Here is a 15,540-nt window from a genome sequence, read left to right on the forward strand (position 1 = left end):
GAAACAAAATAAGCTGTTTACCTTTCAACATTTTGCACATGCAGCAGCAAGCTAGAGAGCTCTGGAAAAAAAATGTTCAAGAATTAATTTTGCTTTTGTCTGGCTACAACCGCAAACTCCAAAAAGGTTTTAGTGAGATTTAATATGAGCTCAAGACCAACACAAAGCAGTGCATTGTTGTGCAGTGGAATGGTTTTCACCATTATCACATGCAAAACTTGAAAAGCCTACTGTGCATATTCAGATTCCTTTTCTCTGCTAGCCCTAAATAAAAATGGCCAAAATCAAATATTATTATTAAAAAAAAAAAAAGAAATTAGCAAATTGAGTCCTCCTGTCTGTTATTTAATCTCAGTATAAATGCAAATGAACAAACTCCATCATGAAGCCCAGACAGGTCAGTAGTAAAAGTTGTGGAAGTTTAAAGCAGGACTATCCAGATTAACATGTGGCAGTGTCAGCATCATGGCCAGAGTTGATGGTAAAACAGATTGAGGAAAATGCAAGGCAATCCCACAATGCAACTTGTTACAGCCTAAAACAAAGATTTGACACTGAGGATGAAATCCTCTGATATACAGCCAAACCTTTATTAACTTTTTGACCAAAACACTAATTCTGGTGCAAAAATAACACTGCAAATCATCCAGAATACACAAGTTTCATGGTAATTTCAAAGGTAGCAGCAACATGATGGTGTGAGTGAGTTTTACTCCAACCCCACAAGAGAAAGCTAAATACTAAAAAGGGTATCTATTTTTAAAACCTGTTATAGGCAGCAAAAAGACTCAAGACTGTGGTAAAAATTAGTCTTCCAGCAGGACAACAGCTCTAAACTCACAGGCACAGCTATGATCAGACGGTTTAGATCAAAGCACATTCATATACTAGAATTGACTATTCAAAGGTATACGTCCTTACAGTCATACATGGGCAGATAATAAATACATCAAAACTAAAGATCCAAGAAGCCCTTTTTTTTCTAAAAAGCCACAAAGCATCAAAATCATAAAAACATTTTTATTACATGGAAATACGTTCAAGGCGCAACATACACAAGGATTATTAACAAACACAGGAAATAAAAATATCAAATGTTGCTTCTCTAGGAAGGATGCACAATGGTTTTTGCCAATCATCAACATCCGCCACCAGCTTATATCAACAAACATATAGCAGCAAGTTAAATAGGTTTGATTCAAATAAGCATTGGCAATCTTTTGTCTTGCACAAAATACTCTGTCCAACATCTCCAACTGCTTTACCAACTGCTTTTGTTGGGTAAAGTGGTCGTCTGGCTCTTCTACATATAACTGCATCATAGGTAACAGAGTATATTGTGTGTTTTGTTTCTCATGCATGGTATTCAGACGAAACGTGCCACCAGAACGCGCATCAATTCACCAATGATGGTAGCGACGTAGCCATGGCCGCAGCGCTAAATGTGTCTAGTAATAATTGGATCATATTCTTTGCAACCGTAATCAAAACATACATAGGTGCATGCCGGTCCAACACAGTCACGGCCCCTTCCCTTCATCTTTTCTTCCATTCATCCTTTCATAAACTTAAGGGACACACAAACATGCGAGAAACACACACTACCACAATCCTGCACTGTGCCACACGTACTGAGGGGGTAGGACACATCCCTCATAGCACCCAGGAAATTAACTTGACATTTGATGGAAACAGGGAAAAAAAACATATTTAGGTGGGGGGAAGGCGAGAAGAAAAAAAAAAGTGTACCACAGCAGACATAGCCGAAACCCATCCCCTCATTCACCCATCTCTACACCAACAATCCCCCCCCCTTTAAGCCCAGGGACGCATTCGAGGGGGATTTCAGCGATCTGCAATGCAGACACCACTGGGTGCCCAGGAAAAAATGAGCTTCATCTTCTGCCTGTCCTTGTCAGAATATATGCTGTCTGTCCCTCTTTGTTTGCATCCTTTATGGAGAATCTATTTTCATATTCTCCCCACACACACCCCAGGTTTGTACATGTCTATTCAGAAAGACCTTGGAAAAAAGTGGAGGTTTGGTCAGTGTTGAGCAGATTTAAATATTCACTCCCTGTTAATTGTGTGTGAATACAACAGTTTACAATGTTAGCTTTGCCATTGCTCCTTCACTTGTTTGGTATTTTCTTGAGTCTTGCGAAATGTGATATTTTATTAATGTGTAGGTCTGAGGAAATAATGCACATTTGCCATTACTTTATAAAAATAATTAGGATAAAATAAGCAGATATATATTTTTTTACATATATAGTCATGGACAGGGACACTCGGGTTAAGCTGCACTGGCAAACAAACATACAAAAAAGTAAAATGTGAGCATCCATGGAGATTAACAATCACATCGAATGCCTATTAGTAACCTCAACAAGGAGCCCTGAACACCCAGACTGAATTCATCCCACAATTAATACATCATTATGCTCTAATCTTAGACCTACACTGACACACACACACACGCCCACACTCTCACACTGTGCAGAAAGACAGCAGAGCAGCTAGTGTCTGTCTAAATATCCCCTGCATTAGACATGCAGGAATGCTAACATTATTATGCACAATTGTGAGCATCTGTCTGTGTGCGCCTTCCCCCTCTTTTCTCCTCTACCACATTGTGTCTGCAGGTCTCTTTTGCCTCTATGCGTGTGTGTGCGTGTTTGTGTGTGTGCATGTGTGTATGTGTGCTTAAGTGCCACGGAAAGAGGTTGGTGGGCGGTGTTTATTTAAATGTGATTTATTTCTTTTTTGTATGGAGTCTTATACAAATCACAGATTCCTGCAAGACGTTGAGACTCTCTGGGTGTCATATTGGCAACCAACATGCACATTGATATTAGCTGGTTGTCTCAAGTCTTGAATTAATTTTCTGTGAAGAATATATACTTTGTTTTTTTCTAGTGATTTGATTTTTTTTTATTATCTCAAAATAGGCTTAGCAACACTGCGTGAACTTGTAAGGAAAAACAGGAATAAATGCTTCACCCCAGACCTATTTAAAATAATCTGCAAGCTACCTTGTGACATTCAGTCTAAAACATAAAGTGACTTTCATATTCCGTGTACAAGAGCCAATCTGAAATGATGTGGCAATCCTGTGAGAGCTTTAAATTTTGATTTCTGAGCTGGGGTAACTATCAAGGACTATGGAACAAGCATATAATTCTTTTTTAGAATGAGAGGAAAGCGGCCTGTGCTGTCATTACCTAATCATTGCGGTAACCTCATGAAAATGTCTGGCATGATAATGTTGAGCTGCGACTGTCATTAGCACATGTCACTAATATCGGCTCGACGTTCCTCTGGGGCGGCGCCATCAAAATATTGCATCATCCCAACGCATATGCACACACACTTCTTAACTGGGTGCTGTTCGCAGGCATTGTCTGTCACATTTGCATTTGCTGCGTTTTAGAGTCTTCTCTGAATGGTGTGCAGTTTCTTGCATCATAATAAATAGAATATAATTCTTGGCAAAGAATAAATAAAGAAAGCAGACACGCCGAGATCCACATTCTGCCAGCATTGTGGGTAAACAGATCTAACCGGCATTCATGTGGAGACGGTCGTCTCCAGAAGAGATGCAGAATTATATTCAAGTCCAACATCTTTATCTTTGAAGTTATGTATATTTTTGAGAAAAAAAAAGTCTCCAAGCATGTGCTGTGTACCAAGTCCTTTGCATTCCTCGCTGCTTGTACAAACTCCTTTCCTACCACACACACCGCTATTTCTCGCCCCCGGCAATTTGCATGTATTTGCATGATTTTCAGCATGTGCATATCCTTTGTTCTGACTGTAGGATGATGCAGGAAAAACCCTCCCTCTGGATCTCTGTTACCCACCCAAATCAAAGCTCTTTGGCTACTAGATGCAAAGAAAAAAAATAATAATTATGATTTAAAAAAGAAAGAACTTATTTATGGTATTATAGCGAAATGAAATGCAAAAAGAAGAGAGTTAGGTGGGAATTGTGGAACAAGAAAAAGACATATTGGATTATCGGCATATGTGTCTGCAATAACTTGCAAAGCATTGCTTCCAAGCATAAAATATGGAAAATATGACAAACAGGAAATAGGAACATTACAGATGGAAACTAAATCACTCAAAAGACCCTTTCACATACCTTACAATATTTTTCTAAATAGTTTATCTTTTCCTTATTAGTTTACCTTTGCCTCTGGATTTTTTTTCTTTTTACAGGTTAAAATTGTTTGCTCTTATATCATCTAATCAAAGAGAAGCCTTTTAATTTACCTCCACAATACAAGTAAAAAAGAAATGTACGTCTTTTCCTTCTCACTTATTGCTTTATCAGTGCAGATCAGACACTGCATGCATCTGACGCATATTTCAGCTCGCCTTAGTCCTACAGACACTTTCAGATGACATTGTTAATTTCTGTTAGCTAGCACTTCTGGCAGAGGGGCTGGCCTCTGTGAGGGTTTGAGGGTTTATATTCAGAATGTGGGAAACTCATTATAAAGACTTGATCCCGACGGTACAGTAATAGTAAGCAGCCTTAGCACCAATATGCATGTCTGATAGATGATTACAACTGTAGCGCAGTAAAATGAAGAAAAGTATTATGAGCAAGCTACACGTTGAGGTAAACATTCTGTATTTTTTTTATGGTTTTATTACTGGGCATAGCAGACTAAAGAACAATTTACAGTGTAAATGCTGTTGTTTTCCTTCAGTTGTGAAATTTATTGCGTAATATGGTGCATATGCATATGTATGCGCAATATGTGGAGACATAAAAAAAAAAGGTTTTAAACAGTTTGAGAGATAAATAAGTCTATGAGCTGTTTCTCTTTGCATTTCCACAAAGATGGTGAGATGACCTGCTTTCTGGGTTTAGCTCATGCCACAGTGGGTGGGCAAGATGTTCTTGTCAAACAAAAAGCTTATCCATAACTAAATAATGTAAAATCATATATTTATGCCCTCTGAGCCTAAAACACACAGGCTTGGGGACTTAGAGAGCATGTGCTTTATCCCATGCAATGTTTTTTTATTTCTTTCAGATAATTTATCACGCAGATTTTCAACATTTGCTTTACATGCATCTTATTGATTCAGATATAAAATACCAAAGGTAAGACATTTTGAAAGTATTTGCTTAGTAATATTTGACACTGTGAGCTCATCTGTGAGGGTGTCAGAAAGCCCTGGCTGGCACATGGTATGGGCACTCTTTGCAAATGTTTTAATTCTTGTAGTTCTATGGGGGCCCAGCCGGGTGCCCGTCTTTCCAATAATCAATTGGTATAAGAGAATGATGTAAACTGCTTTGGAGGAGCTTATGGTGTTTGCTTAAAATTATAATACAGCTTACCAAGTTTAGGCTTTTTAATGTATTAATGGTCTAGTCTATGCCCAGGTCCTTAAAAATTATTTTATTCTAGTCTGAAGTGTAAAAAAGCACAACAGATGCCACCATGTTGCTCTATAATAAACAAACATGTCTAAATAAAATCAAATGTGTTTTTGGTAAATGGAAACTTTATTTCATTTTTTTTTAAATGGGTCAAATGTGAGGATAAACGTCGAGTTAGAATTTACCGAGTTGTATTTGTACAATGTGTATATGTTCTTAGTGACTTTTTGTCTCTTTATCTGATGAAAAAAGATACTTTTTGGTCTTTAGTAATACCACAATGATTATTGTGGTGTGTGTTATGGTTTGTCATACTTGGTCTTTGTAATTTAAATGAGTCCCCCGAGTCACAGTGGGAAAGGTTTCTGCAGGTTTGATCCACAGAAAGCCTTGAGGATATTATTCCTGCTTATAGTTGGACCTTTTAAGCTAATTTTTACCTCTTTAAACAAAAGATCCAGTTGGGTTTTCTTTGACCACAGAGCCAGCTCAGTGCCATTTTATCACTGTAAACATCTCAGACTGTGAATGTTTGATCCCCTCTCAGTTTATATTATTAAAATTTTTGTAGTTTGTAGATGAAGCGTGGGGAGATAGCTTAACTGCAACATTACATTATTTACCTCAGTATACCTGCAAGCATCGTTTAATTTATTTGTTTTCAAACAGTAAGTTAATCAAAGTTTCACATATTTGTATACCATAGTTGTAATCAATACCAGCAGACTTGAAGTAAAATATCTGAACATTTTAAAAGACCGAAGCTGTTTGGGAAATGATTGCAAAATTATATTCACAAATATAGCTGAAAGTATCAGCTGTAGCTGAGGTGCTTTGTGACACAATAACTAACTTAAACTATGTGAGGGGTGAGTTCAAAATAAACAGTGGGAAGATTTCCCACTGAGACAGAGACAGAGAGCTATTTTATTGTATTACAGGTCTGACTTTCTAGCACTAGTTTTTGTTGGGTTTTTTTGGTGTGAAATTAGGTTTATCAAAAATTAATCTCTAAAATTTAAAAACATGCCATTCGAAATACTTTGAGTCTGCTTCCAACTGCTAACAAAACCCATTCCAGCACGCAGCTGGAACGGAAATAAAACTGGTTCATCATGACCGTAGTTGGTACTTGTTGAAAAGGTTTGGGGGACACAAAAAGCTGGCGCAAAGCAAGCAGTGTCAGGTCAGCACTAAAAATCTCATCACCAATCAAAACCACACACAGTGCAGGTTTAAAAATGCCCCTACTGTACACACACACACGCACACACACACACGCACACGCACGCACACACACACACACACACACACACGCATACACACACACACACACACACGCACATGAAGGAAAACCTTCCCAATTTGTAAATCATGCCATTAATGTCACAGTTTAAAACTAACTGAGTCATTTTGCTGCTTGGGTCTGAACTGGGGTCACATTTCATGACACTGTAAGCAGGTCAAAGTTTTTTTTTTTTAAGACTTCACAGTCTGGAAACACCATAAATAAATTATCAAAGGTTGTGTTATCGCATTCAATATTTAAGCATCTTTCAACTTAACCAAAGAAAACAAAGCAAAATTACGCAAAAGATGGAGTATATGAAAATAATACCAAACCCCAAAACATTAGCATTTTATCTGACTTATGTGAATATTAAACAAAACATGTTTGGCACAGTTCAGTTGTCAATTATTATCTGATTGTTAAAGTGATCGGAAATGGATCGTCCATTTTGCTGTTCTAGTTTTGCCTCTGCCTTTAACTGATTATTGATGACAATATCAACTCCAGCTCAAGCAATCTTCAATGTGAGCTTTAAATCAGTCAGGTCCAGTGCTTTTGTTCTGGATGTTCTGCAGAATTTTCTCTGTGGAAACGACTAGATGGCTATTTTTGCTCAGTGACCTTCCCTTCTCTTCTAATTGGACCTTTTGAGAAGTTCACCAAAAGTGTGGGAGAACTGGGAGTAATTAAAGGCAGTTAAACTACAGTACACTAACGCCCAGGGGTGCTGACATGCCACTTCACCTCATCAGCCTATAACTTTTTTCTCTTTTCAGTCATTTTTAATTTCTTTATAACTGACTTAGAACAAACTTTTGATTATAGGGATTCTGAAGTGTTCAAAATTCATAATATATATATATATTTTTTCCAGGTGTGTAGGTTCTTTCCAATCACATTGCTGCACTTGATTATCTCAGGAGGTCAAATTTAAAATAAGTAAAGCAGTAGAGTCTGCTTTACTAACATAGAGTTAGCATCTTTTCTCTTTCAAATGCTTCTCTACTCAATATAATGTTTGCTTGTATTCTAGTTGCCACTTACAATTTTGATGGACAAGAAAAACTAAATCTGCAGGTCTCAAGGTGGGACCTGCAGATTTATGTGTAACATTGTACACATAAAGGACACACACACACACACACACACACACACCCACACACCCCCACACACACACCCCTACACACATTCTACGTCTTTCTATCTTCCATTACCTTTTCATTATTTTCTATAGCCTCATTATCAATAGCTACCTGCTTAACCTTAATCCTAAACTAAACTCAATTCACTCTTTCACCCTAGGCCTAACTCCTTAGCCAAAAATAACACTTCTTCCTACGAGGCCCATTTTCAGTTAGTCCACACAATGTAGTACTTGTTGAAAGGAATGGGACTTATGAGTTAAGAAATGCTAAAACACAAATAGACAAACATTCATTTTGGCCGTTAACCACATCTTACCTTATACAGGTCCAGTGAAAATCAAAATCCCTGAGATCCTGTGATGGCTTCCTCTCTCTGCGTCCTGCAGCTGCCTGTTGCTCTATTTCTCCATTACTGCTGCAACAAAACACACACACATGCACACCCCCCCCCCCCACACACACACACACACACGCACACACGCACACGCACACACATAGTAAGAGAGACTATGTTTACCCAAAGGGAACCTTTAGCTGTTGAACACCTCCTCCATTGCAAATCACAATTAACGTGTCTCCACTAAAAAAGATTAGAAGAAAGAAGTGATAGTAGCAACTTCTGTTTATTTTGAGGAATTCAAATTTGCAATAACTTTGTGCAAATATCTCCCCGACCTTTACACTTTGCCTCAAACTTAAACGCAGGTCTTCTGCAGAACCTGAGGAGAAGGTCAAAGCTTGTTATCAATTTTTGCTGTTCTCTCACTTGTCACTGGGTCACTGGCAACGTTTTATTTATTGAAATGTAACCATTCACTCTTTGGAAAATTGTATTTCTTGTATTGCTTCAAATACTAAAAATAGCAATTAAGTGAAATTTCTTTAATCAAAAAACAAAACAAAAAACATCTACCTTGATGGTTAAAAAAAGAAAGTTGATAAGCTGCGTTAGTTTGAAAGGGAAGGTATTGTGGCTTTACATTTACATTTTTTGTTCACCATATTAAACAACATTTAGATTGTACTGATTGATTTACTTAATGACTTGAATATGACTTAATGTTTTTGGTAGTAATAAACTTTGATTTAACTTGAGATGCAGCTGTTGACGTTCACTCATGCCAGACTGGTTGAAGACAGCGAGGTGAGACCCTGGTCACATGCCAATAACAATAAAAATAAATAACAAGGTTTGTACTCTTAAAGTAACATTTGAGATTGCTTTGCTCCACATCTAAAAGAGGGTACGTTTATCCTAATCGCTCAAAATCTGCAAAAATATATAGATGTAAAGCATATGCAGTTTGCTTTTCTGTCCCTGGTGATTGTGTGACTCCTCTGATATGTCAGTATCAAACTGACAGGTGCCACGTTTTATTAGAGCTCTCAGCTAACATCCATCAGGGCAAACCCACACTGGCACAAACACATTCTCAGCGTCATGTAAGTCTGTAGTAGATAACAAAGCACAACAAGAGTTCCTTAAATTAATTGGTTTGCTTTCAGGATTTTATTTCACCACACACTTGGTACAAAAATGCACACAGACTGTGAACAGAGCTTTGATTTACGTATCTTAAAGCATCCTTGTGGTTTTGTGCCAAATCAGTGTGCATATGTGTATTTCAAGCCCTACGGCACAGTTTAGGACACCATGGAGCGCTCCTCCCCCTTTACCTTCACTTTGTTCCCTTTGCGGCTTGTGTGGCTTGTCTCATCCTATCTCCCTCTAGCACCCATCTCTTCCTAGCGCCACACTCTTAGGATATGTGTGGAAGGTGGCTGGGTGGGGGGATGGATAGTGGCGATGAAAGGAAATATGGAGATAGTGAGGGGGCAGGGGGTGCCGTGGTTATTGTTTCTCTAGAATTACATAGTGCCAACGCACAAGTTGTTGTAATCAAAATTTCCTGAAAACGTTAGCTGCACTGATTTAAAAACATTGCATGTGTCTGCAGCAATGCGCGCGCAATTGTGTGTATCTCTGAGTGTGTCACCCCTTTATACCTATAGGACAAAAGGAAGAAGGCATAGAAGAAAAGTGTCTCCTTTCTTTATAGGTAAGGTGTGTCTTCTCTATATACCCCAGGTAGCTTTCAGTGTTTCATTATCCAGAGTGGAGGCACTGTTTTGCCACCCGGCTCACCCCATGCTGCCTGTCTCATTTCCTCTCGGTAATAATCCATTAGCCGATGCCGGGCTAAAACTCACAGCCGTTTAATTATTCTCAATTCTTCAGCAGCACGCCGGGCCGTACCACTCATCAGAGGGAACAGAGAGGCGATAGACTATGCGTGCATAATAAAAGGCCGACAACAGGATAACTGTACAAGGAAGGGGGATAATTTCACATGCCCGCTCTGACAATTGTAGAATAGAAGGAAAATAAATCAGCGACCCACAGAGATTCACATGCCAATAAATGTAATGTAAATATTGGCATGCACAAATTCCAAAACTGAAACGGGAAAACAAAAAAGAAGTAGCTAATATTGTGTCTGTATCCCACTGAACAATGTGTTTATAGGCCCAGCCTTCCTAAGCATATTAATGATAATTAACAGATGGTAGAGGTCAGCTACAGTTTGTGTTTTTGATTTTTGTAACACAGGCAAAGAATGATACTAAGGAAGACTTTAATTTGCATCAAAGACTTATGAAGTCAATGGCTTCCTCGGTCCTTCTCTCTGTTGCTGCAGTGGCATATTATGTTTACAATAATTGCTTAATAAAAGTAAAATCTGCACAATTTGACACAATTCTTGCAAAAAGTACATAAATACACAATACATCTCAGAAGTATTTTTTTTAATTATTATTATTAAAGCTGTTTTTTTTAATGTTCAGCTTACCATAATAAGGAATTATAGAACTGGAATAAACTGATGGGTCGTGTGTGCATCTCTGTTTGTTTCCTCCAGGAGGCTCTGCTAGGGGACACAAGAAAGAAACTGCTTATAATTGTGGGGTGGCACCAGCTATATAAAAAAAACAGGATTTTTATTTAGGTGTGCTGCAATGGTGGAACTTGAACTTTAAGTGAGTTCCAGAAAAAGAAAAGAAAATTCAGATCCTCCTTAGAATTTTTAAAGGCTTTCAATTATATTATTTTTAGACTCTGTATTATTATTATTATTATTATTATTATTATTATTATTATTATTGTTATTATTATTATTGTTATTGTTGTTGTTGTTCTTGTTGTTACTTTTGTTATATTTTTTCCTTTGTTTTAGATTTTCATGAAATGTATTTTTATTTAACTAAACAAATAATATGCTATTGATTTGTTTTCAATTGTGTATACAACAGAAATCTGCTGATTTGACAAATTAGATCATGCTTTTTTTGCAATGTTCCTTTAAAAATTCTGTAACTCTTGATTTCTGATGTAAATATGTGAACCTTATATAATTTGGCAGCAGAGCCAAAATTAACTCCATTAGGGGGTAATAAGACAGACAAAACATGGAGCACTTTAATATAGATACGCATTGCAAATTATCAACGCTTACTCTTTTGTTTCTGAAATTCAAGGGGTAGGGGATGGGCCAACAGATTTGAGGAGGGGAAATTACCCACTCTTGGTACCCTCTTGGTGGTGCCACTGGACATTAACATTGGACCTGGCAATAAATTGTCAACTCGGATAAAAAAAAAAAAAGAAAACCAACAAACAGAAAACCAAATATTAAATAAATAAAATACCAGCTTAGATTTAACATCATTCGTGGAAGCATTATAGTTCAATTAGTGGCAAGTGTTAGGAAACTAAACATAGCTTGATTTGGTTCACAGGGATAGCAATAGAAAGATTTAATGGATGCAAATGTGATTCTTAGCATGCAAGACTCTGGCGACCGTAACTAAAATAAAATTGCCTTTGGGATCTCTATTCTGCCTAAATATGGCAAACAATAAATAAATAAATGAATTTTAAAATATTCAATCGCTAATGTGTATGCGTGTGCATGTGTGTGCCAGCGGACATTTTAGGTCTACCCTCCCCACACTCTCACTACTGCCAAGCGCCTTAAGATGGTGGCACCTTGAGGCAGAGAGAGACACTCGTACAGAAAGCCAATCTCCTCCTCCCTTTTACCCTTTCCTCTACCTCAGGTCTTAACGACAACACAGGTCTGACTCTGGCTCCCCTCCCCTTCTCTAACCCTTGGTACCCCCCCCCCTAATAAATATTTAATTCGCCTCTCTCTAATAAGGATATTAGGCAAGTATACCCCTGCTCCTGCCATATATGCATGAGTCCTCTCTCATCAAATTTACATAAAAGGGCCAGATGCTAATGCAAGCATAGCAACGGCTCCTCACTATTCTATCTATGCGCTGGTCTTGGCTCCCTGGTCCAAGTGGCTATATAATTTAATTGCCACACAGCATATATTTTTCAAACAATTCGCGTTACTCTGATTGTACGCGGGCCTCTGAACAACATGATTTACAGAGACCAGAAATATGGGGCTGTTCTAATTGTGGCTTTATGCTTTCTCAATGTTTCCAAAGCCCCTCCTCCCATACATAACAGGCAGCTTTATGAATAACACGAAAAAGAAGATATCTCCGACAGTGAATAGAGCAGCGTAAAAAAACCAAAACCAAAAAAACTTGTTGTTGACTAAACTAAGCTTGCACTATTTGGCCTAATTATGATAAAAATGAAAGCGAATACTTCCCATTTCTATTTAGTGGCAGGCACCTTGGCAATCCCTGAGTGCAGATTTACCTACTGGCCTCCAGGCAATAGAAAACAGCACCTAAAAGCAATGAAATTTAGTCAAACGAACAGCACGAAAAAATGTGGCTGGTTGTTGCAATTAATTGCGGATGAATAATGCAGTGACACAAAATACATTATTTACACCCTTTCATCTTCAAGGAGGAGGCACATTTCATATGCGGTGTACTCATTCGCCTCTAATGCTGTGGTGCCGACACTTGCATAATCGAAAGCCAAGCAGAAGCACAGATACTCTGGAACACAAGCTGCTGACAGCCACCTTTGTAGTTTTGGAGCGAAAAATAGCATTTGTGCACGCAGCCTTGTTATGCACAGCTGTTGTCACAATGATGCTGTTTAATCATCCACGTATGAAGCTAGAAGTATATAGAACGAGTAAGACGCCAGGATAAATTTAATTTAGCAAACAGTACACTGCATTGAGTCAAACATAAATTTACAGTTGCATAAATGTTATTTATCTTGCATACATAATCCTATATCATGCTATTTCTGCAGCTATTTATATATTCATGCAAACATGCATGACGGAAGACTGATTATTTTAGCAAAATTGTAATTTTTAGTTTTCAATTAAATAGGAATAAAGAAAAACAGCTGTGTTGTTTAGGGTTAGGAACAGGGAAAGCTAAAATAAGATCTACTCCCAAATTACACATCTTGACTGTCAGCAATGCAAAATACTTGAGATATATTTACACAAAATATTTACACAAAATATATGTTTTCTCCTTTTTTTGACCTTTCAGTACACTTCAAAAAGCAAACAGGTCAAAGTCAACACCGGAAATATGTTATGAAATTAATCCAATGCAACAGAGACACACGCAGATATTAAAATTCAAATAAGGTCCTACGTGAATAACAGAGGTTTATAAGCATCTGCAACAGAAAGCAACTGGAGCTCAGAGTCTCAGAGGTTTAAGACGTTAATCATGCACTTCTTCTGTCGCTCATGAAACTGTCATGAAGACATTTCAGTTCATGCAAGAGTACTGCCATTATGCCATAACGACACAAACCTTCCTAAAACATGAATCTGCTACTTTGAAACACTGTCTGGTTATTTTTACATCTGGAAGACGTACATAAACACACTGTTAGGCATGGAGCAAAAACATGCCGTTCAGCATAACCCAGCATGACTGCTGCTCCCCACAAGACACTCAAGTGGCCATGCATGATGTCATTAAAAAGGGCTGAGCCATGACATTCCTCGCTGGATTATTGGGATGTTATGGCCGGACGTCTGGGTACTGAGCATAGGTTAATCAGTGCCCTGTTAATTGGAAACCACACCTTCCAGGTGTCTGTGCCTATTTAAACACTATGTGACTCTGGCTTTTAGGTAACTAAACATGGAAAGGTAAAGTAAATCAAATACCAAGTGCACAAGCTTTTTACTTCACGAGCATGATAATGCGTGTGCACGAAGAGGCTCAGAGACATGGGGGTGGGTGACATTCGGGGTTTCAACACAAGAACAAACACCCAACCACTCACAGGAAACCAGGAACCTGTCCTGCATCAGCAGGGACCGATGCTGCCATGCGCAAGGTGATCTCACCTACCGTTGCTGTGGCAACACCAACCAGAGGGAAAAGCCTCATTGTGTGCGCGCGCATGCGTCCGCTTCTTGCATGCATGCGCGTGTGTGTGAGAGAGTGCGAATGTGCGGCAGTGATTGTGATAGAAGCTCGAGCTGAAAGAGGAGAGGGTAGAAATAGGAGGAGGGCCTTCAGGAATTCACATTGTGCCCGGTTTGTTTAAGGTTCATGCCTCGTTCATTTATGACCCTTTATCAGGGGAAATACCGAGCCGGCGGTTTCAATTATCAAAGGCCAGCATGGCTATGTTGGTACAATAACAACTCAGTGTTTTATCAGACGTATGGTGAGCAAATGAATGCTTTTCCAATTACCCCGAGTTAGTCGTAGTGAGACAAAGACGACATGAAAGCATAGCCGGTTCCATGCATGCAAACTAAGACAGTGAAGCGCACGGGGGATGCTTTCCGTAAGCACGTGCATGAAAGCTGCACGCTCGTCTGTGGGAAAATAGCCAAAATAAAGTCCATCTATTACCAGCTGGTTGTGCTGAATTCTATTAGTGATGAAGAGCTAACTCAGACTATAGGGGTCATCTGCTTATCAATGGGTGGTGGTGGCCTAGGTCTGCACTGCAGCCATGAATGCCCTGAATTCATTACCCCTAGTACACAGATGGTGTCTGGCTGCTCTGTCTCAAGTTCAAGTTCACATCCTGGAGACACGCACACACACACACACACACAAACACAGAGCGGGGCACGGCTCAGCCCAGACAAGCAGACGTAGTTGACTGAGCCATTGTTCCCTCTCATCATCATGATTGCGAAAGCCTCACTAGCTATCCAGTATGCCTGGGTCAGTTAATCACATGGACAAACACACGGAGGAAGGGTACACGCATGCAGAGACATACATATGTAGATGCACACGGAGCCTTTTGCCCTCTCGGAAGCTCCAGCAGAATAACAAGCACGCTGTGTCAAACTGGACACAATAGTTTTAACTGTACCTGGAGACAAGCTCTCAGTGGAACAATATTGCTATAGCAAAACAACATGAAAACGGCTTATATTAAAAAGAGACACAACCAAGCTAAACAAATATGTCAATGAACACCACCTGTGCTGGATCTAGGAGAGGAGTGAGTCACTGAGTAAGAGCAGGTTCTGGTGTTCTATCTGTACAAGCTTATTTTATAAATTATAACACTGATTGGTTTGGTACACATTAAATTCTGAGCTTCAGATCATTATTATAAGGATCATTATTTCCACCCCAAAACAATCTAGTGATAGATTGTAGATAGATAGATAGATAGATAGATAGATAGATAGATAGATAGATAGATAGATAGATAGATAGATAGATAGATAGATAGATAGATAGATAGATAG

The 15,540-nt window shown here is 38.7% G+C and overlaps 1 long non-coding RNA gene across 7 annotated transcripts in view; it reads right to left on the reverse strand.

Moving 5' to 3' along the window:
• The window catches only part of LOC103470447 (uncharacterized), a 46,959-nt gene that overhangs the window by 20,090 nt on the left and 11,329 nt on the right, over window positions 1-15,540 (reverse strand). For 2 of the 7 annotated variants that reach the window (XR_001776926.1, XR_534483.2), the window contains exons 2-3: window positions 10,693-10,770; window positions 8,157-8,252 (exon numbers count right to left, since the gene is read on the reverse strand). This is a non-coding gene — a long non-coding RNA (uncharacterized LOC103470447). Of the gene's footprint in view, window positions 1-8,156; window positions 8,256-10,692; window positions 10,771-12,581; window positions 12,613-15,540 lie in introns of all 7 variants that reach the window. The other 5 variants (XR_534485.2, XR_534481.2, XR_001776925.1 and 2 more) reach the window with 4 other exon arrangements.

Source organism: Poecilia reticulata, linkage group LG9 (genome assembly GCF_000633615.1).
Source record: "Poecilia reticulata strain Guanapo linkage group LG9, Guppy_female_1.0+MT, whole genome shotgun sequence".
Lineage (NCBI taxonomy): Eukaryota > Metazoa > Chordata > Actinopteri > Cyprinodontiformes > Poeciliidae > Poecilia > Poecilia reticulata.